The sequence below is a fragment of the Cydia strobilella genome, chromosome 8 (assembly GCF_947568885.1).
Source record: "Cydia strobilella chromosome 8, ilCydStro3.1, whole genome shotgun sequence".
NCBI classification, from domain to species: Eukaryota; Metazoa; Arthropoda; class Insecta; order Lepidoptera; family Tortricidae; genus Cydia; species Cydia strobilella.
In genome coordinates, this window is record NC_086048.1 from 13,376,496 (window position 1) to 13,399,562 (window position 23,067).

At 35.7% G+C, this 23,067-nt stretch overlaps 1 protein-coding gene across 4 annotated transcripts in view; it reads left to right on the plus strand.

Annotated features, from left to right (window-relative positions):
• The window catches only part of LOC134743736 (tyrosine kinase receptor Cad96Ca-like), a 69,568-nt gene that overhangs the window by 5,802 nt on the left and 40,699 nt on the right, over window positions 1-23,067 (plus strand). The window contains exon 1 of one of the 4 annotated variants that reach the window (XM_063677366.1): window positions 18,031-18,180. The exons of the other annotated variants lie outside the window; for them this stretch is intronic. The gene's annotated coding sequence lies outside the window, so the exon portion shown is untranslated. Of the gene's footprint in view, window positions 1-18,030; window positions 18,181-23,067 lie in introns of those variants that run through there. 4 annotated transcript variants of the gene reach the window in all.

Consider the following 23,067-nt stretch of genomic DNA (forward strand, 5'->3'; position numbering starts at 1 on the left):
CAGGTGAAACGCGAGTCTGTTGGTGGTTCCTGTGAAGCCCGGATGGTGTGGCCACCTGTTGGCCAGAGAACTCCTATATGCAGACGATGCGGCATCGGTCGCTAACACAGAACATGGGAAGATCTGCTAACAAAATTTAACAGTACCTGTCAACTTTTTGGAATGACTGTGAACAGTAAAAAGACCGTGGTTCTCGCTCAAGACATGGATCATATACCCAGTATCATGCTTGGTGACGATACTCTTGAAGTAGTTGAGAACTTTTGTTACCTAGGATCAACTACTACCAGCAAGTTGTGCAATGATCGAGAGATTGATACACGGATAGGTAGGGCTGCGGCCAACTTTGGAAAGCTTCAAGCTCGAGTCTGGAAAAACAATAAGCTGAAACTCTCTACCAAGATTCTCGTTGACAAATCATACATCCTAAGCATCCTCCTGTACGCATCTGAAACGTGGACCACCTACTCCAAACAAGAGCGCCGCTTAAATACTTTCCACATGCACTGCCTACGTACGATTCTCTGAGTCACCTGGAGGGATCCTCCTGGGGAGGGAGGGAGAGAGGGATCGTATGACAAAGTAAAATAAAAATTTATTAACTTAAGTCCCCACTGCACCCTTTCCACGAGCTTGGCACTGACGTAATACTGACATGTTCGTTGACGTCTGCCTAACTTACTTTCTATGAATCTCGCTCGCACTATGTACATCACATTTTGCGTATTACTAGCAGTTACCCGCGACTTCGTACGCGTGGATTTGTATGTTGGAGGTTATACTGGACAATACTGGTTATATTATATTCTATATGAGCATAGAACATTATGCAGCAAAAGATAGCAGTAGTACCGTGGTTCTAGAATCCATGGAAACTTGAACCCTATACAAACTTTCATCCCCTTTTTAACCCCTCCCCCTTTAGGGGTTGAATTTCTCAAAATCGCTTCTTATCTCTTGTACACTTTATAAATGAAACCTGGTGTGCAAAATTCAACTTTCTATCCTTTGTACGTTCGGCTCTGCTTTGATGAATCAGTCAGTCAGGACCTCAGGACACACGCATTTATATATATAGATTTAGCTACAACGTTATACCTATCAAAAAAGTAGGTAATTGCTCCAGTGTTTCACTCAGTCGACACAAAACTTTTTTCACAGTTGGCTACAGACCCTCTAGTTTGAACTTTAAATCGTGTGAAAATCTACAAGCTTTTGTTGACTAAGCCACACAGTAAAATTTTGTGCGTATGTCACTTTGCTGCGTGTGTATGTTGTACATTACGCAGTAACTATTCATCCAGTGTCGATGTCGGTTACTCGCGGCGTGTCGACACTTTGGAAAGGCCACCCGGATGCCTCCATAATGAGCCCATATTCGGAGAACTCATCGCCATCAGTTGCCATTTACATTATACAAAAAACGTGTTTTGCGGGGAACATTGCACCCTTTTAATAAAGGGAGAGGCAAAATTAATGTTTATTGTTCAAATCATGTTCAAATTTCCCTTTGGTCAGGTGTCAAATACAGCCATTCAATGACTTTTATTACTGAATGTAGAATTGTATGTGGAATTATCAATCTAATTTTATTTCATTTCACGCACAGCTGACGCAGTTGAGAGGTCTTGGATAAAATTAGTTCACACTCGTCTGTCGCATGGTAACATCGTAATATAGACCTAGACACAGGTGTTTTATGGGAATGAAAGGAAGTCTTCTTCTTCGTTTGCCATGCCCTACGTCGTCGGCGACCACCTTTGCCATGTCTCTCCTGTTCTTAGCCATTCTTGCCAGTATGGCTGCGTTATCGATGTTCGTCCATTTTTTATGTTGTCAAGCCAGGTGACCCTCCTTCTTCCCCTTCCCCTCTTGCCATCAATTTTTCCTTCTAATATTAGTTGTAGTATATTATATTTGTCATTTCTTTATATGGGTCCAAAATATGATATTTTCCTTCTTTTTTGTAACGTGGTTGAAGTTCGTTTACAGTGGATTCCTTCACATGTGGGCGTCAGGGGTAACGATGCAGCAGACTCACTTGCATCTGAGGCTCTACAGAACGGTATACCTCTCGATACGGTACCGCACTATACTGATCATCTTCCAAAAATGAAAACCGACAATTACATTAAATTTAAATCCTATTTCAATGAGTGCTCAAAAAACAAGGGTATCTGGTACAGGACCATTGTAGACGAACCACCGCGCATACCTTGGTTTGCCTCTCGAAACCTCAACAGAAAAGAATTACTTATCTGCTTTCGAACCCGAACTTATCACATCCCACTCAACAAATTTATCTTCATAGTGAAAGAGACGATCCAAACTGTACACAATGCGAGAGAGAGGAGGACCTCCTCCACTTAGTTCTCGAGTGCAAAATCAACGAACAATCTAGGTTGGATCTCTTGTGCTTAAAATAAACTCGGTGCTCTGCGGGGGATCTTCTCTTCTTCTGCCATCAAATCTTAAGGTCAGGGTTCACTACAGAATATAGTGGTAGATTTATAAGTTTTATCATACAGTCATTGGACCTTAGATTTGAATATTATAAAAATACTCCTCAAGTACTAATCCCAATTGTTTAAGTAACACCTAAAGTTTAAGTAACAATGTTATTATTTTTAAGCCGACTTAATCATAAGATTAGGCTTATAAAATAAATAAGATTTAAAAAAAAATTGTTTTCAATGTACGCTACTATATCTTATACCGGTAAACGCGAATCCGAAATTTCGCTATCTGCGTCTTTATCGCTCAAATATGCAAGAGTGACAGAGATGTTAGATAACGAAATTTCGATTTTTTTGTTTCGCGATAGACCCTCAGATTGTGGTAATGGCGCCACCTACGCAGAGTTTCGCGTAATATTCCCTATTGACGTTGCTTGTCACGTCTTAAACATAACAAAATTCGCAATACATTGCGTCTTAGAATAAATTCTAAAGTGTGCTAAAAATCAAAACACAAGTTATTTTTAAAAGTCGCTAAACAAATATTGGTCAGTTTGAGGAGTACCTACAGAGCCTAATACAGTTTAATTTTTTGCTCCTGTTACAGGCCACTATATAATATATAATATCGGAGAATAGACTGAAGTAATTTGCGAAGATACGTTTCGTGGATAAACGTTGAATAGAAGCTTTTTGTACATTGATGGAAAGCCTCTTAAGATGTCTGGAACCTTGACGACCCGATCGTCTGAATTGTATACCTACTGATTATGTCACCCGTGTACACGCTGACTGTACAGTCAGCAATACTACTCGCTTAGCACCTTTTGCACACAAAGTTCTATGCAGGGGGGGTACCTTTTCTCTGCAGCTGACTGTACGTAAATTTTAGCAGTAAATTGCTTTATATCAAAACAAAATGTATAGAAACGTAATAACATGACTCATACTGTCCAAAAAACGGAATGTATAGTTTTCAGGTTTCATGTTTGTGTGTATATATGAGTTTCGTTCGTTTTCGTTTTAGTTTTAATCAATTTATTTTAAACAAGTATATTGAAACTTATTTACATTAATTTCTTTAAGGAATTGTGAAGATATCGATTGTTATTATATACTTTTACGCCTTAATTGAAAATAGCAAACCTTTTTGAAAAAGCTAGTAAATATTATTAAAATATATACCTATTAACAAGCAGATTATTATGACATATCACTCATATCAGCAGGGGTGTAATGCAAGTTTTGTTTTTCATAGTCTTATAAATAGTTACCACGCCTCCTCAAAATGAGGAAAATTTAATTACTCCGCCTCAACTATTATCAGAAGTGAATTCTCAGAGATCAGGTATACGAGTATACTCTTCGCTCCTTCAGTTTGCACTTCCAACAAACTTTCATTGCTTAATTAAGATGAAGCAGTTAAAGGTTTCACAAAATAGCGCGCGAACTCGTAAGACCACAAATATAAGTAGAGTATCTACACCTACAATTTTCATGTTAAAACTTTTAACATTGAAAATGTTTTTACGTTGAAAATTTTAATCAGATGTTTTTCGTGTGATGACTCACGTTAGACCGGGCCATGACCGGGCCGGAGCTTCCGGCGCTTCGTTTTCTATGGAAAGCATCACGTGATCACCTGTCATGTCATAGAAAAGTAAGCGCCGGAAGCTCCGGCCCGGTCACGGCCCGGTCTAACGTGAGTAATCCTTAATTCGGCTATATTTCCAAAAGTTACAAAGATATACGAAAGGTAGTAGTATAAAAAGTGCAGGAGCTTGTGGACCATCGTAGGGTACTAAAATTTCGAAAATCAGCTGGTAACTTTTTTGGGAAAATTGAAAATGGTGAAATAAAGACAAAATTTTCTATTTTTCTGACAGATTATTCTAAAAAACAAAAGCCGATATCGAAAAATAAAAAAACTTCCGAGGCAGATAGATTGTCTATCTTTTGAAAAACTAAATTTTAGAATTAGTTGAAAACCCTGGTCAGGTGACCTTATCATTGAATGATTATCAGATTAGTTGCCCCGAAGAGTGAGATTTGGCTATATTTCCAAAAGTTATAAAAATAGACTAAAGGCTCTAGTCTAGTTTAAAAAAATTTAACTCCGATTTTAACGGGCGAGCAGAGGGCTGATCTAGATACTAAGTACTTTAAATTTTTGATGTTCATTTTCAATCTTATCCGATAGTTGCGAACTTGCGAGTAATAGTGCGAAATCTGTAATTTTATTCTACACACGTCATAATAATTATAACTCCCTCAAATACCTACCAACTAATTTAGTGCATTTTGAATATAGTGCAGCAATTGCAGCATACCTTTGGGTATGAAGCCAAAACCTCAGATCAAGGGCTATCCCATACTATTTATATGTGTGATATTTCATGATATTCTGCGAATATAAAGTAATTGTGCCTATTTCAATTACCAATCACCTACCCGATGATTATAAAATATTATCTCTAGTAATTTAAAATGTAATTTTTGTTAACCTTACTGGTAATTGAATCAATGTAGGTAGACATTTACTACATATGTTTTTACCGTCAAATTTATCAGAGCAACGTAATCACATTTATATAAAATGGAATATTTAAGTAGGTACTACTCGTATTTCGCTAGTCTCACTTTTTTGTTGCTGTTGTAGGTACTTTTCCCGATAAAAATTTCAAATTTCAAATAACAATTTGTCTAACGGAAGATATTTCACACATAATTTTTAACAAGCAGAAACGTCTGCCCAGAGGCCGTGAGTTCAAGTCTCTCCCAAGGCAGTAATTTTTCCACTTCTAAATTTATTCTAAGCATATAGCGGGGTGTTTCGTCAGGGTTAGGACAATGGAAGGTAGTTAGGTTTTTACTAACATATCATGACAAATTAGTTCCAAAACTTTATTAATTTGTATTTCTTATTTTCCATACCTGCAATGAAATCACAATAAAACAAAGTCGAGAGTAATGGGGTCGATAACTAGTTCGGAATACGCGGGTCGTTCAATTTATTTACGTCAGCAGCATCGCTCTACTAGAGCATAGAGAAATAAGTAGTAATAAGCTTAGTGCTCACTTCCTACATTAGTTTTCTTACCAAAACACTTATTATTTTCGTAGTCGCCACCTAGCCTCAAGTAGCGGATTTATCAGTACTGCTACTTGACAATAGATGTCGCGACGGACGAAAAGTATAATGCTCAACAAATTTCAGCTAATATTATAACCGGATACCGGAACTCTATTTCCAACTCCTTCTGCTTGTAATATTAGTTGTAAATTGTTCAGCAATACACTTTTTGTCAGCCGCGACACTAGGACATCTAGTGGTAAGTAGCGGTACTGATAAATCCGCTACTTGACGCTAGATGTGGACTACGAAAACGATAAGCGTTTTGGTAAGAAAACTGATGTATGGAGTGAGCACTATGCTTACTTATTTCTCTATGACTAGAGGCACGAAAATAATGTGTGAAAATCACGTGTATAAATAGGTACATAATTTGCAATTAAGGCGTTACTATAACGTTATACCTATCAAAGTAAAATAAAGTAGGTATTTGTTTGTAGGTGTAAGGCGTTACGTTCGTGTTCTTCTCTCACTCGTACTAAGCGTGAGCGAGATGGAGGTGCGTATCCGGGAGCGCGGATATCACATTTTTTTAATTTAAATTTTTAGTACGTTTAAATTTAAAAAAAGTTATCGATATATTCCTTCAAACATAATATTGCCGATTTTCAGAAGCAATTTTCATATTTTTAGCTTTTGTGCATAATTTATTATAAGCATTTTAGACCTATGTTCGTGATTCTTTTCTATCGAGCGAAAGTCGAAAACTCAGGATTCGAATCGATACAGTCCCTCGAAAAAGGCTTCAAGGTTGCTAATCAAATGTATAACAGCCGTATTGTGATCCAAAAACACTTTTAAAAACTCCGTTTTCTGAACCTACTGCACCTTAAGGAAATTACTTTGACCGGGTGCACATAATGACTACCTAACTTCCTATTATTAATTCAGGCATTAATAAAATTATTCATTTTATTTAAATAGGCACGGCTCCTAGTAACTTTATGCAAAATATGTGATAGGAACGTATATATTATACGTATGTTATGTCGGCAGCCAAGTCATTAAAAAAGGATATGATCAGTTTGATGAGCATGTAGCTACACGGGCATTGGGGACTTTGGAGGAAATAATTATTTTGTACTTTCATAAGTAAATTATCTCTATTTCCTTAACTCGCAATGAAATGTCAAATGAGCCAATCAGTCAATAAAGCTCGGTATATAGTGGAAATTCTCTACTGTAAAATAGGGTGACTTAAGGAAAAACTGGGGCCATTTTGATATTTAGTTTTAAACCGGATTATTTTTCATTTAATTAAACTGTTCGTATTAGGTACTAGTTGGATAATGCGTTAATAATAGTGTCACTAGTTAGTAAGTTCGTACTTACCTACTACCAAAAATATTACCTAAAAATATTATAGATTAAAAATTGATATTTCAAAGCCATCCCTGCATATATTTTTTACGGTATGTTACAAATAAAATTAAATAATTTGTTTGTTGTTGGCATATTAGTTAAAGGAGGTAAAAGTCTATTTATTTTTATTGCTACTCTCTAATGACTTTACATACACTATTAACAAAGTTTGATTTGAGGTTACCTCACCATGATCACAGTACACGCATAAGCAGCAGTACCTAAGTCATCACCCACTTAAAGCTCCGCTCGACCGCAAAAACATGACCTCTCGTTCGATCAAGTGTCAGCAGGACAAGTTGACATTCTTCAACCTGAAACTTTACTTTTGCCACTGTCATATCATATCTATAAGAAATCGAGATCAAATTGATAACGTGTTATTAAAATCAAAATACCTGTACTTACTTACTTAGGAAAGCAGCATATTTTGGACACTTACATAGAAACAATAAATACAACCTACTGAAATTAATAATTGAAGGAAAAATTAAAGGGAAGCGTGGTAGCGGTAAAAGGCGCACATCATGGACTGAAAATATAAGAGACTGGTTAAAAGTGAAGAGCATAGATAGACTAATTCGCATGACTGAATATAGAGAGACATATAGACATATGGTTGCCGACCTCCTGGACGGAGATGGCACGTGAAGAAGAAGAAGAAGTACTTACTTTATGAATACCTACAAATTGAATAGCGGTTCTATTATGTATTTATTATTTTACCTCTCAGTTGTGCTGCTCAAAGTTCGAGAAAGTTATAAATTCCCCCGTAAGTCTCTAAAATCTAACCTTTTACTTTTACTGACCCATTTACATTGGTTTTCCTATGTACTGTGTATATAACGTGGCTTAACACTTGAATGTCCTCTACTGACCAGGCATTAAGGAGCTCGGTTTACGCACCTAATTGCGAACTTGGCCTGGCACCGCTGATAACTTATATTAGAGAATATATAGAGAATATAATTTCTCTACATTTCATCCTATATGCCATCGCTATATGCAGGCCTTGTGGTTACATCCCTTGGCGATAGACACCACTCTAGTGTCTATTCTAGGCTGTAGACAAGTCTGAAGTTCAGACTATATCGTTCAGACTGAACGACAAACTTTTGTATATACGTACATAGTTTAGTTATAACTAAGACTGTTTGTAAGAAGCAATTGCGATTGAATGATTGACTTTATACGTCTGATTTAAAATAAATTCTACAATCACACAAACCATCGCATTTAATAAAATGACCACGCATTTTTATAGTGTGTTATATCTGCTCTATGGCATTATAATATTATTTAACTAAGTGTTAGTTATACGATATTCGCCACATAAAATATTGCGTCTCGACGCCATGTATGCTTCGATCTTGTGGTTTATTTTACCTTTTCATTGAATCGTTGACCAATTTGTATGCTTAATTTAAATAATATTTTGCACATTTATATTATACTTACAATTCGTGCCAATTTGGACTCCACAAATGTCATACGTTTCTCTCCTACTTTAATTGTCATCTTAAGTGGTGTGCTACATTTTTGCAAGCTTACCTACCGTAAAAAGGGTTTTTTGATAAAAATAAGTAGCATTTTAGGGTTCCATACCCAAAGCGCAAAACGGTACCCTATTACTAAGACTCCATCACTATCCGTCTGTCTGTCACCAGGCTGTTGTATCTCATGAACCATGATAGTATTTTTCTGTTGCAGCTATAACAACAAATACTAAAAGTAAAAGTCCGACTGTTTTTTAAGCATCATTACAATAATTTTGGAACACCTTTTGTAGAAATTGACGTGTCAAGTATTTTAAAATCCCCTTTGTAAAAAGCTGCATCCGAACTGCATATATCGCCATTGTTAAATAGTAACTCGGTACTACTTACAGGGCTAGCGGTCTTATTAATTGTCACATAATTATTTTGGGCAGTTGTGTAAAAGTCTGTGACAACCCTACTGTGTTGTTGTGCGGTGTCGGCATTTACGCAAACATCTAGGCGTCGGTCCACTGTTACTTTTTACACTGTGGCAATGTATCGCTGCCATAGCGAGCTAGTCTTCTTCTTCTCTCGTGTCGAGGTTCCCCTAAACAGTGGATGCCCAGAAAGCAGCGGTGCTGACAGCCCGGACCGTGGCGTCTCTCAGATCGGATTCAGAGCAGGAGTGCGGGCACGCGGGGCAGTCCAGCAGGTGCACCATAGTTTGCGGTGCTGTGTCGCAACCACATTGGGTAGAGTGGCCACGAAGCAGTCCCCATTCAGCCATGCTCTGCTTACAACGGCCAACCTGAGACCTGAGCCTGTTTATCGCCTTCCAGATGGGCCATGGTTCTTTGTGGCCGGCGAGCTAGTAAAAGGTTACGACAGCATTACTTACCTACATCTAGAACGTCTGCCTCACAACAATTCAACGTACTCACGCTCAAAATTCTCTCGTGTAAATTTAAATGTTATGGCCAAGGAATAAGATTGAGAATGATTCAATTTAAAAGAGAAACACCTTGGCTTTTATACGAGTTTGTCAAACGTAGGACCCGGGCGTTGCGAACATAGCTATAATTTATTATCTAAGTACATCAAATGTACGCGGCATCGAGTCTGCATCTGCAGTTCACGGCTTAAGCTTATGCTTTGCTCCGAAATCTGTGATGCTTCCAAAAATGTTTGGTTGAAATTGTAGTAGTAGTAAACTCTTTCTTGTACAATAAAAGTAACTTACAATTAGGAAAAGCTAAGTACAAAGGCGAACTTATTAAGGGATCTCTTCCAGTTATATACACTCAGTTAACTCAGTTAGTTGTATAATTATTGTCTTCGTTGCTGATTTAGAATAATAGTACATTACTACAGAGGCTGGGAAGTATGGGATTGCCGCCGAGGTACCAATATGTATAGTGATTTTCTCAAACATGCAACGAAATAAATAAGTAAAAACTCCACGAAATAAATGTCAATGATACCAATACCAATGATACCTTATCACGAAATGGTCTGCATTACATTAATAGCATGTTAATTGTTTGGTAATTGTTCTAACTATTCCTCGCATACTGCACGAGATGAGAGACCAAAGGAAATTCCTGGTATAGTACAATTACTCAAATCAATTAGTTTAATTACGGTAATCCGTAATACCTACACACTTAGCTCATTCATTAGCATATTATTAAGCGACCGCGAGACAGACAACAAAACTTACTCGGAAATAGCATTTAACTTTGTAGATAGCCACAAGCTAGCTACTAGTTAAGTAAGTACAGTTATATTTTTTCTTTCACAATTTTTCTGATTTCTGTACCGAACGCTGATAATATCCGGAAAATACCTTTTCTAATTCTAAACACATCAACTGCATGGTAGGTAAGTAGGTAAATGAAAATTCTAAACATACGCTTCGCTTTGTATCATTTAACTTGCCTATTTTCACAGAACATATTTCCTATACAATATTTACATGATAAACACATGCGTGGAGCCGGGGCCCAAATATTTATGTAAAATAAGAGGCATGGGTCGCGACTAATTTACTTGGTTGCCTGCTGTTAATGTAAGGAGCTATTCGTATATAAAAAATAAATATTTAATTTTGCTCTAAACTTAATCTCAAGCTAAGCTACTTTTAACTAAATACTATCCACGCTAGCGCGTGCTAGCGCGACTACTCGCGTTACTAGTCGAGAGAGTAAAGTCACAGATTATATGTAAAATCGATCCTTACAATGAAAGCTCCAAGATCATTCATATGGTGCTATTTTTGTGTGGCATTGGCATTAAACAACTCACAGAGAGACGGAGTTATTTATGCCTATTATTTTCTACAAAAGCTAGAAATATAAAACTTTCAAATTCTCAATTTGCAGTTCTGGAGTCACCTAGGTGCTACAAATTGCTTTAATACTTAAATATTTAAATAGTGTACGATGCAGCCGGATCTAAGCTTGCGTAAACGCGACGCGGATCACGGATCTAAGTTTCATAACCCGCCTCTCGCGTCCATCGCGTTACGTGCTGACCGTATTCATATAGGCCACGCGAGCACCGAGTCAAATTATAGTTTGAACCAGTGTTAAATTAACGTTTTGTTTTTAATTATTGCTTTTAGTTTAAGGATACTTTGTGCTTTAAGTACTTTAGAGTTATGAGCTTATATTCATATTTCTATGGTTTTGAGTTATGATATTTTTTATTTTATTTTTAGAAGTACAAATTCTATAGCAAAGACCACCATAAAATTTTATAATTATCTAAATAGTAGTGAAAAAAACACCGCTATTGAAAGCCTTAGAGTAATAAATACGTGTCTTGAAAGTTGATGTAAAAAAATTAAGTCCATTTTTTTATCTATACTAAAACATATTATACTGGTTTGAAAGAACCTGACTTGCCGGTACTAGGTAAGTGACTATAACGCTACAGTAACACTTCTTTTTATTTAAGCTAAGTACCTGTTGAATGTCGTTACTTTTGTTTAGTGTTGTTCTCGGAGTCCAAAACTATAAGTATCAATTATATTTTGTGGTGCTGCGTTCTAAACTTTATTCAGACTAAAAATAATAAAAGCATAAGCTGATAAAATATTACTTCGATATTTTACTTCTTATGATAACAGCTTTTCGTTTACCTGCAGAATTGTAGTTTCACAAAAGTATTAAACCAAAAGGTTACCTTGTACATAACTTTGTACTTTAGCTAGTTTTTCAAATTTAACTTTCATCATAAAGCTATGAAAAGTTAGTATAACAAACTGTAAGTTATTTATTTCTTGTTTATTTCTATTTTCAAACTAGAAAAACTTTGTCTACCAAAGGCAAGTCTGTAGTCTAATCCTATTGTAACCCCGAAATATATAATAACCTTGAATGATTGAGGTTCACAAGGGTTAACATGAAGCGTGCACTTACACCTCGAACATGCTATGGAAACGCGAAACGCAAGTAAAACGAATTCGTGACTCGTTCTAATAATAACTGACTCGTAGTCGTAAAGCTATATAATGATTAGGCCTAGCTATTCCAATAAGCAAAAATATAGTTTTTTATTACTTTGACGATACTTTGTTAGTCAACCAACTTACTGACTGTAATATAACACGCACTACGTGTATACTCCAGCATTAAGTATTTAGTTAATATTGTTTTGTTTATTTTAATGTACAAACCTCTATTAATATTTATTTTTTCTACTCGTCGAGTATAATCTGTGTATTACAACTTCATATGCAACACTACAACCTTACTCTTTTCAACGTTGGATAGTCTATGGCACTTCCGACTCAAGCATAAGAATTTTATCGATACGGTTTAGTCAAGTATAAAAATTTTGAAAATAGAACTTCATACATTTCGATAAAATATTTCTTGTTTAATGCAAATTAGCCTACACACGCTGCGTCGCATCTGCTTTGTGATTGGTTGGCCAACAAAAACATTTTATTTTATGTTGGAGTAGAAACAATTACTTCATAAGTAAGAAACGCGCATGTGACACCCTCCATATAGCAACATTCATACCCTACGAAAACTGCTTAGCGTTGCTTGTTAGTCTCCATAGGCTACGGTGGCCAAAATCAAGAAAAAAACTGTCTTAAAATTGAATTTAGCAAGGAGCAGGTACCAGGGCCTCATGAGTTACGAGGAGGTGTCGTTGAGCATGAAGGTATCGCGGGCTGCGGCAGCTCGCGTATAGCTGTATACTTTTGGTTTGTTTACCTATATGATTCTACTAGTTGAAAGTATTATTTTTTTGTCTCGTAGAAAAAGTATTGTATACAAGTGATATAATCAAGCTTTTCAATCTCGTACCTTTACTTAAGCAACTCAGCAAACTTCGTTGCTTAAACACGGTACTCGACTGAAAAGCTCTCTATTATATCACGATTGTATAAAATACTATTGTTAAAATCTGTTCTTATAAACGCTTTATTTCTTTGAAATGTATATAATTATATTATCTGTCTGATTTTATTGCTCTAAAAAATTTGTTAACCCGAGTTTTCTCATTTTTGCGCACAAAGTTATTCACAGAATGTTTTATTACCAAGCACGTTTTTCTCAAATTTAACTCATTTGACTAAATATTTGTTACTAATGAGTATATTATTTAGATGTCGAAAAAGGTCTGGAAATTGGCAAAATACAATTATGTTTAATATGTAGGTATGTTAAATTTATATTTTTAGGGTTCTGTACCCCAAAAGGAAAAAAACAACCCTTAAGCTTAAGGGTCTGTCTGTCTGTTACGACCTCACAACATATTTGTTCCGAAACTACTGGACCAATTAAGTTGAAATTTGGTAAACAAGTCTGTGACCCAAAGACAGACATGTAACGTAAATAAATAGATTTTAAACGTAGGTATAGGTCACTTTTGGGAGGCAAATGGAAATTAAAATTATCTACTATAAAACAAACTAAAATAATTTTTACGTTTTAAAACAATATTAAAACCAAAAACTGCTATCGTTTGGTACAAAACTATCGTTGCACGGGGGGCGCCTCCTCCCACTTGTCAGTTTTTTACTAGTCCCTGCGCGTCCACGTGCGACTGGTCAGTGACTTTTGACTAACGGTAGCCACGCCATGTGACCACACAACCATCTCATTCCAAAAGGTCGTCGCTATCGAATCTCTCATTGATATTTTTATACTTTCCCACCTTACGTCGTTGAAATAAAATCCAAACGTGTACACATATTTCTGATGGCGATACAGCGATAAGATTTTCTAGTCTGTTGGGACAACACATCTCGATCACTGGCTCGTTGAAATTGTGTTGATTTACCTCGTCTTTAAGATAGATTGCGCTAGCGATGAGTAATGAGGTAGCGTGAGGTAGAGGTCGCTTATTATTTAATTTTAATAAATCTTAAAAAGGAGGTTGTCTGGTGTCCCTTCCGAAAATGTACAGATGAGGCAGATATTTTATTATTGCACCATATCACATATGATATCGCACAGTGTGAGTGAACCAATGTGAATGATTCAGTAAAACGGAAATCGGAATTAGAAATAAGTAAAGGTATTTATTTATTTATTTTAAACTTTATTGCACATCAAAAAAGGTACAAGCGGCGCACTTAATGCATCATACATCATAGCATTCTCTACCAGTCAACCATAGGGCCAAACAGAAAAATGTCAAGGTGTCAAGATATTGTCAATATGTTTTGTAATGCATGCATGTTTTGTTTGCTGAAATCATAACTACATAACATTTCGAGGTAAGGGATATTTCGAATAATTTGGAAAAGCCTCAAACTTAACTGAATAAACATCTAAACTTATACAATATCTACCTAGATCGACAGTTGCACCGATATTTCGTGGAACACTACAGCAACTGACAGTGACCAGCAGACAGCCGGACAGACGGCGTCATCGGCGGCACATCAAAGCTCACCGGCGTTATTTACGAGCCCTTTCTCTTCGCTGCCAGAATTACCTATTACAATAACTTGGTGATCCCGGAAGAGTCGATAGTTTTGATTAACCGATATAAGCGCGCAAGTGCTCCCTTTTTACACGTAGTGTATTACTCTCGAGATTTTTGAGGTAGAGTCAACTCCTTTATGTTCAGCAATTAATAATTTTGGTGTTGCGGGGATCCATGGGCGACAGTAACTGCTTACCACCTGGCGATTCGTCTGCTCGTTTGCCTCCTATATCGTAAAATAACTACCAATGACTAACTTATTTTAAGGCAGCAGTGGTAATGGCTGGTACTTTTAAGTGCCAATCATTAGGTAGTTTAACCTAACGTTTCACTGGTTTTCTCGAAAACTCGACTCGCCCGCTGCTGTCGCGCTTGTAATGGCATATCTACCTACTTGTATGACCATAGCCCCATCGCAATGGTTCTTGAGTTACTATTATATTTAGTAAAATATTATTAATTAATTACTCACATTTTTTTCATATATTCATTACTTACATTAAGGATGACTCACGTTAGACGGGGCCGTGTCCTGCTTCCGTCGCTTCGTTTTCTACGGAAGGCATCACGTGATCACCTGTCATTTCATAGAAAAGTAAGCGCCGAAAGCTCCGGCCCGGACACGGCCCGGTCTAACGTGAGTCATCCTTTACTATGCTGCCCATTATGATGTAATTTAGATAGGCATATATGTTATTATGTACATATTAATACTCAACGTGTTCGTCCAAAACTATTTGAAAACTGAAATATAAATAAAAGGTAAAGCATAAATAAAGTATCTGTACATACTTATGTTATATTTTAAGTTATTTACTCATATTTTCCTTAAAAAAGTTGTGAGCTTGGTAATGAATGATAAAAAAACATATTATACTTTTAGCGTGCAAAGTAGGTAAATTTCATAACTATCGGGAGACTGTAAGGCCAAATGAACGATATCCTTTAATTTATACTAGTTCTTATCTTAGTTTTTTATGTATAACATTAACTTTTACAAAAGCTTTGTAAATTACAAGAAGCTAATTTTCACCGCTTTCTTATTTAAATGCGTATTTTGCAAGCGCTACCCAAGATACCTTGTCGCGAATATCGCAAACCAGCTAATAGTTGCCAACGTCATGGGGTAGATGATGGTTATTTAACTCAAACGTGACTACTGAGTTAAATAACCCTTCTAGGTTATTGTGATTTTTTAGGGAAAGACAAGAGGGTAGACGCCCGAACGACAGTAAGAAAAGGAAATTGTGCGGGAACAAATCTACGGAGAGAGTGATGTTGGCTTTTGCATCAATTCAAGGAAATGGTGTCTCTTGTAGATTGTGACCTACGTGGTACCTATATCAGTATTCAGAGATTTCAGAGTGAGCAGTGATCGGAGGGCTAATATATATGAACTGAAGCTATAAGGGGAGGTTGGAGGCGACTATTAAGTTCAAGAAATCAGATGGAAAATCATGTGAAACTCATGTTTTATGTAAGTAATAAAGTAGGACACCAGCAATGAGTTATCGTCATCTCATTAACGCCCAGGCCTCATGTGGATATGTAGTATGTTTACATATCGCTTTCCAGTATCAGTAAAGGCATCAGATCATTCAATAGGTTAATAAGTATGGTGAGCTTGACGACATACGTAGTCAAATAATTTAATTTCCGACCCATTTCGTACCTTGTCTTGTCACAGTGACAATAAGTATGAGTCGCTAGAGACCTCATACTATAAAATTGTCACTGTGACAAAGTACAAAATGGGTAGGAAAGGATTCATCCATTAATTACGTCACACGTCAATTTCGAGGTTTTTTTGATCCCTCCCCCCTCCTTGTCACACTTGGTCACATTTGGCAAACCCCTCCTCCCCTGGTGTGACGTCACATTTTTTCAATGAAATCGGCAAATCGAATTAAGTATTATTAATATTTTATCAAAATATTTTTGACAAAAGAGCTATTAGTAATTTTATAACCCAAAACAAATTAGGAAAGAAAATTAAACGATTAAAAATTATTATCGTTTCACAACATGTCACATTTTCCTCCCCCTTGTCACACCATGTCACATTTTCTGACCCCCTCCCCCCTAAACGTGTGATGTAATTTCCCCAAATTAAATTATATTTGACTGTACGTAATTACGTATTGCTTATTTTCCCTACCTTACTTTCCGAACGCGAGGGAAATAATTTTTCACTTTATGAATGCCGGAGGGCATCGATTATTGCCTCGGCTAGGATAAAATCAGCCTAGATTAACGGCGAAACCTACAGATAGTATCAATTTTCTCAATTATAACGTTTCCAGAAATGCGATAAGTCACTTGTTCGTGGATTAAAGACCAAGAAGATTAAAACAACATTTAACAACATTTTTTTCATTTAGTTGTAATTTATTTTAGGTTATAATTTTATGTTGTCGCTTAAAAAATGTAATGATTTTGTGACTTATGATTGCATATTCTATTTTAAGTTAGTAGCTACGTTTAAATGAAAAAAAGCCGCAAAATACAGAAAAAGCCTAATGGCAATGGAGTCATCACTAATGTGATTGAAAACATGATAATGGAAATGGTAGGAGGCTTGTATTAATTATATGAATAAAACTGTTTTCAATATCCAATCTTTGATTTAACAATTTTGGTTTTCATTTTGAATATATTGTTAGTTAACAAGTCTTATTTTCTTCTACACCTGTAACTATAAAACTTGAAATTGAGTTTTGAAACATAAAAAAATCATACTCTCTTTTTCATTATGATGAATATTTTCTTGGTTACTTACTTCTTCTTCCTCGCGTTATCCCGGAATTTTGCCACGGCTCAATACTGCGGCATTGCGGCTTTTGCGGCAGCCTGCAGGGGTATCATGGTCGCATTTTTATCACCTGTCATGCCATGCGTCACTTTCGGACTTACATATTTGTTAGAACGTGACAGGCATGGTGACAAATGATAAAGAACTGACCATCTTAGCCCTACTGGGCTCCGCTTGCCTAATCTCCGGTTACCCACACTTACTTAAAATAATTAGTGTTATAAAGCTGACTAAGTAGGTACTGTAGTAGGGGTCGGAGTGGATAGTTTTTGAAAACCATGGAAAATGGTCAACCTATGAAGTTTTTATATTATTTTATGTACTTATCGTAAAAAAATGTTTATCGCTTATTTAAAAAATATTTTAGACAAAAATTTAAAACTGTAAAAGCAAAATATTTTCGGAAAAGTTGGTACTACTTACTTACTACTATTTAGCTATATAGACTATATTTAGCTGAAGATCACTAGCCGTTAACACTCAAACAATTTTGTGTTTTCCCCAGCATTACTTAGCAAATTGGCAGACCAAAACATCTCATTGACAAGGCGTTAGCAGCTTTGTTGTTAACTAAATAAGGTGTAAAACCGGTTTGATGACGTCAGGTAGTGGGGTCCGTGGTCATGACTTGCGTGCGACCAGTCATCCGAGAGATCCGGCGCGGGCGCATCGCCGTCGGCGCAACGCTTCATAATTATCAAACTTTCCGATTGGATATATCAAATATTGCACAACTTTGAAATTTTACAAGTTTAAAAATTATTTGTTACTTTTCGGAAAAACCTATTTATAAAAGAGAAGTGTGTGTGTTAGAATTTTTACTGTGATTTGTGTCGGTTATAAAATACATTTCTAGTGGTTAACGTAATCTAGACAGGATTATTATCATTAATGAACTTTCTATTTTGTTAAACGAATCAATTGGATGTGAATGGAAAGGCGCTGAACGACAGTTTTCTACACACACTTTCCCCAATACATGATTGGGTAATTGCATTTACTTATTTAGTTTCTATAATAATTATTTTTTTAGTCACGTATAGTCGTGGGCAACAACATACGTAAATAGTTATAGTCCATCTTTTCAAATGAGTTTTTCGTCTAAGGCGGTAATCTGTTAATTGTCTCTGACAATAGCACGCGCCGTAGCATGCGCTCTGACTCAATGGTACACAATGGACGACCGCTCGCACAAAAGGAACAATGGCTTTTGTTGAACAGATTACCGTCTTAGACGAAAAAGTCGTTTGAAAAGATGCAGTCTATACACAGTGTTTTTTCATACAACTGTACTTATATCAGCCCCCTTCAATGATTGATCAATTCAACCTAATTCTAATGATTGATCAATTCAACCTTATTCTAAGGCAGCAGTGGTGTTTTTTTTTATAAATAAATATTAGACATTCTTACACAAATTGACTAAGCCCTACAGTAAGGTCAAGAAGGCTTGTGTTGTGGGTTCTCAGACAACGATAGGTATATATACTTAAATACATAGAAAACACCCATGACTCAGGAACAAATTCATCACACAAATGAATGCCCTTACCGGGATTCGAATAACCGGGAAGTCATAATCTCACAAGTTTGACGTTGTCTGGGATATCAAAATCGCTGCCAACCTTGCTTGGTCTAACTTTACGGTTCGTATAGATAGGTAGGTAATAAAATGTGTAATGTCTATTACAAACACGATGTTTGTATTTATATATGTACATTAAGTAAGGATTTACTTCCATTTGGTACTGTGAGTACTCTTTGGACATTCGGATTTAAGTAACTATCAAAAATCAAAGTAGTAATATAATCAATAAGGATATAATAAGATAGAGCGGTACTACCATAGTAAATTTTGTAACCACTTTAAATTCACTGCCATCTATCAACATACTTTAAAACTAAAAATGAAGATTTATAAAAATACGTTAAGATGTATTTAAATATGGATAAATGTTTTTTTTTATTTGCATTAATTATTTTTATATGATTTTGACCCATGTTCTTTCACTGGTATGCGTTAAAATTATAAATAACAAACGAAACAGTCAGCGCCCTCTATAGGCCAAAACTAGTGGCGCCATCTGATCGAGAATCAAATTTTCCTGATTTTCGAGGCACGTTTTTTCCTTAGACTGTATCCATCAATTACGGAGTTATATCTATCTTTGATATACTTAATATACGTATAGACTTATTGGCTTAAGTACATTTATTAATTACTCTACATGTCATATATTAATTTTGCTGTAGCTCATAAGTATAACTCGCATTTAGTCCAAAATCTAATAGCTAGCTAGCGCTAGCGTAGTGTACGTAAGTTCCGAAAAACTCATTGGTACGGGTCGGGGTTTGAACCCGCGACCACCGAATTGAAAATCGCACGTTCTTGCCGCTAGGCTACCATTGCTTTTGAACTGTAATCTTTTCATATAAAAACATAACCTTTAAATATTAATTTTACTTCATAAAACAAAAACAAATGAAGGATACAAATTAACGGCAAATGGCATTCTCTAAGTATAGCTCAATCATAACGCTTACCAGAGACTAATAAATAATACCTATTTGGCGTATATAAGATACAACATCGTATGGAAGTTATTGATACAACTAATAAACAATGACGAATAACGTACTTAGTGTAATACTTAATCTAATAGTGAAGATGTAGAAAATAGTTAAGTATCGTTAATCCACAAGTGATCGCGAGAGAAAGCCGCGCCGTGGCCGTGGGCACGCGGCACGCTTTACCGCGCGTGGTCAAGTGGACCATTGTAGCTGTGAATTATGGCTCGAAAGTTAAACCTAGGCTGTTATTTTTGTAAAATAAAAACAAAGAATGTCCGATTAGTTATATCACAGATTCCGACGAACTTCATCAGCTAGTTGTAGAGGAGAAGAGTCATATCAATACTTTTATGCGCATGGCCAAAGATGTACATGTACATTAAATAATTTCAAGGTTTAGACTCACTTGTTTTAGTCACTCGCGCGACATGTATCTAGTATGTCTCACAAAAGTTTAAATTTGATTATGTACATGTACAGTCACCTGCAATAATATGTTACTCTTTGAAGTCCGCAAAAATATGACACGCTCTTATGGCTCTACAAATATGATCGTGTCAGATATATTTGCGGCCTTTGTTCTGTTACATGTTATTGCATGATCTTTTATTACCGAAATGAAAATTTTCTTTCAGCTTCTTCGAAGAACTAAAACTAGTATAGTAGAATCCGCTTATAATGACATGGAAATGACAAACACGTCATACTAAGCGGATGTCATATAAAGCATAATTATAGTTAATTAACTTCTTATTTTTGCGATTTTTTCCAAATTAATCTCAAATTCCTTTGTGAGATATGAGTTGTATTAACATTGTACTTATTATCAACTTGTCACCAAGAATCAAAACTAAAACAACTTAAACGCCACGCGCGCACCAAACGTTCTCGCAAGGAAAAACGTCGAGACGGTCACGAAAACCGGGGAATGTGTCTGTATAACCGGACATAATTTCATGAAAAGAGGATTTATAGGTCATAGTAAGGGGTTTGTCGCTATAAGCCAAGTCATCTTATCCGACTTTGTCACAAATAATTTTATATGAAAACCAAACTTCGCACAGTACCGTAAAATGGGGTGAGTAGGAGCAAAACTGACATTCAAACCTCGATAACATTTTATTTTTACATATGCAAACTGAATGGTGTATATAATAAGTGTTCCGGACGTTTGTATTTCAGTTTTTATTTTATTTTGGGTAGTTCCATTTCATAATTTGACGATAAACAGGAAATCCCACCTCACCCCGTAGTCCCTCGTAATTGGAGTGAGATGGGTTTTCATACAAAGGTGATTTTGGAAGATTGTTGGATCGATTTTTTTTATTATGAGTATTACTATAGCTCCATTTTAAATTGGAATACATTATTTTTGTAGCAGTAGCCTTAAAATCCCATCTAACCCCCTTTCAGCCCTTCTCTCCCCATTCATAACCCAACTATCCCCGCGAACCCTACTCACCCCATTTTACGGTAATTACGTCATAGTAAGCGATGCAGTAAGCACAAAGACATAATAAACGGATTCCACTGTATAGGAACACTGCAACTTTTTGGAGCATAAGTATTTGTGATGCTGATGGATGCCTTCCACTTTTATTTTACTCACCTAAGTGACTCCCCACCTAACTAAGTGGCTAACTTCCCCTCTAAAAATACAATACATAATAATTATGTTCCAGTCAATTTTTCGTTTTAATTGTTGTCGTTTGTCGAGGGTAAAATATTTCGTTGTTCGTTTCCATGTAGATAAGGCCAGTAATCATTTTCACTTATAACGTCCAAAAAATATTGCTGCGCTGTCAGGTTTTATGATCAAAGTAAATATTTTCATTAAATTGCTTGAGTTCCTGGAATTTTTTGTGTTGTATATTTTTAGTTTACGGTCCCTTTTAAGGGTTCCGTACCCAAAGGGTAAACATATCTATAAAAACCCCACCTTCATTCCTTATCACTATCACAGAAATTTACCAAAAATGTACAAAAAGATTTCAAAAGTTAGGAAAATAAGAAAACACGTTTTTACCTAAAATTGCATTTTACGGTACCGTTAAATATACCTACATCAAAATTTGCTGACGAGTCAACTCTAGGTATTTTATTTAGTACGTAATTTGCTGTAGGTCTCGAGAGAAATCTATTTTACTGGGACATCCAATATAAATAATTCGCATGTTTTCACACTCCACGTTTGGAATAAAGCTGAAATGTTTATACTTCAAATATAAAATAGGTATTTTATAGTCAGGTCATGAGTAGATGTGTTATTATTATGTTATTACATAGTCATGTCGAACCTTAGAGGGGAGTACAATAGTACGGCTTGATTTTATTCTAAATATATACAATTATAAGTAGGTATATATGGTAGGATTAAGTCAAATATATATTTGCTATGCTACGATCCAACAAGTTTTTTGGAAATAACAGCCTTAGACAAATAAATGAACGATAAATTAAATGTGTCATTATCGTTTAAATACAATTAACTACATGTGGATGGATCGTTAACAAGAATGATACTTATAATGGTTAAATTACGTAGATCAATATGTATTTAAGTTACTAACTGCTTACTTATTTCATCACAAAGTATCACTTAATTCTGTATCGTAACAAGAGAGATTTGAATTTAGTTTTGCTAATTTAAACTTAAAATTCAAATATTATTGTTATAATGTTAAACAATGAAATCATACAACATTTGAATTTATTTGTAATAAATAATACTGAGTTGTATCAGATTTGAATATCAATTTCTCAAAAGTGAACGAGTATTTAGTTATTTTAATAACTAAAATACTCGTTTATTTACTCGAGTATTTAGTTAACCGCTAGATATATTTTTGTGGCTATAAATATCTTGAATAGACGCTTTTGCTTCTCGGTGACATTTAAGAGGAAAGAGGTCAAAGAGGTGGATGCCATGTCACGTCCGCTTCTCCATACAAACGTAGTACTCCTCCAAAATTCCTCCCTGGACATTGACATTATATTAGAAAATATTTTTACGCAACTTGATGTATATTAACTACACCTATGCGCTTTGGTTTGATTCTTTTCGATTTATAATTTTTATAAGTTGGGAACTTAAAAAAATCGTATGAAATTCGTTTTTTTTTTCTCTACTATATTCTTACTTAAGTAACTACGAACTTTCATAAAACGGGTCCCTGGTGAATAATGGCCCTATTCGACCGCGATCGAAAGTTGTTTCCTAGCGGATTAAAAGGTTTATCCCAAAACTTGGAAGGTCGATAACATACCCAATTTAAAAATTGAGCCGGTCATAGTAGACAATCT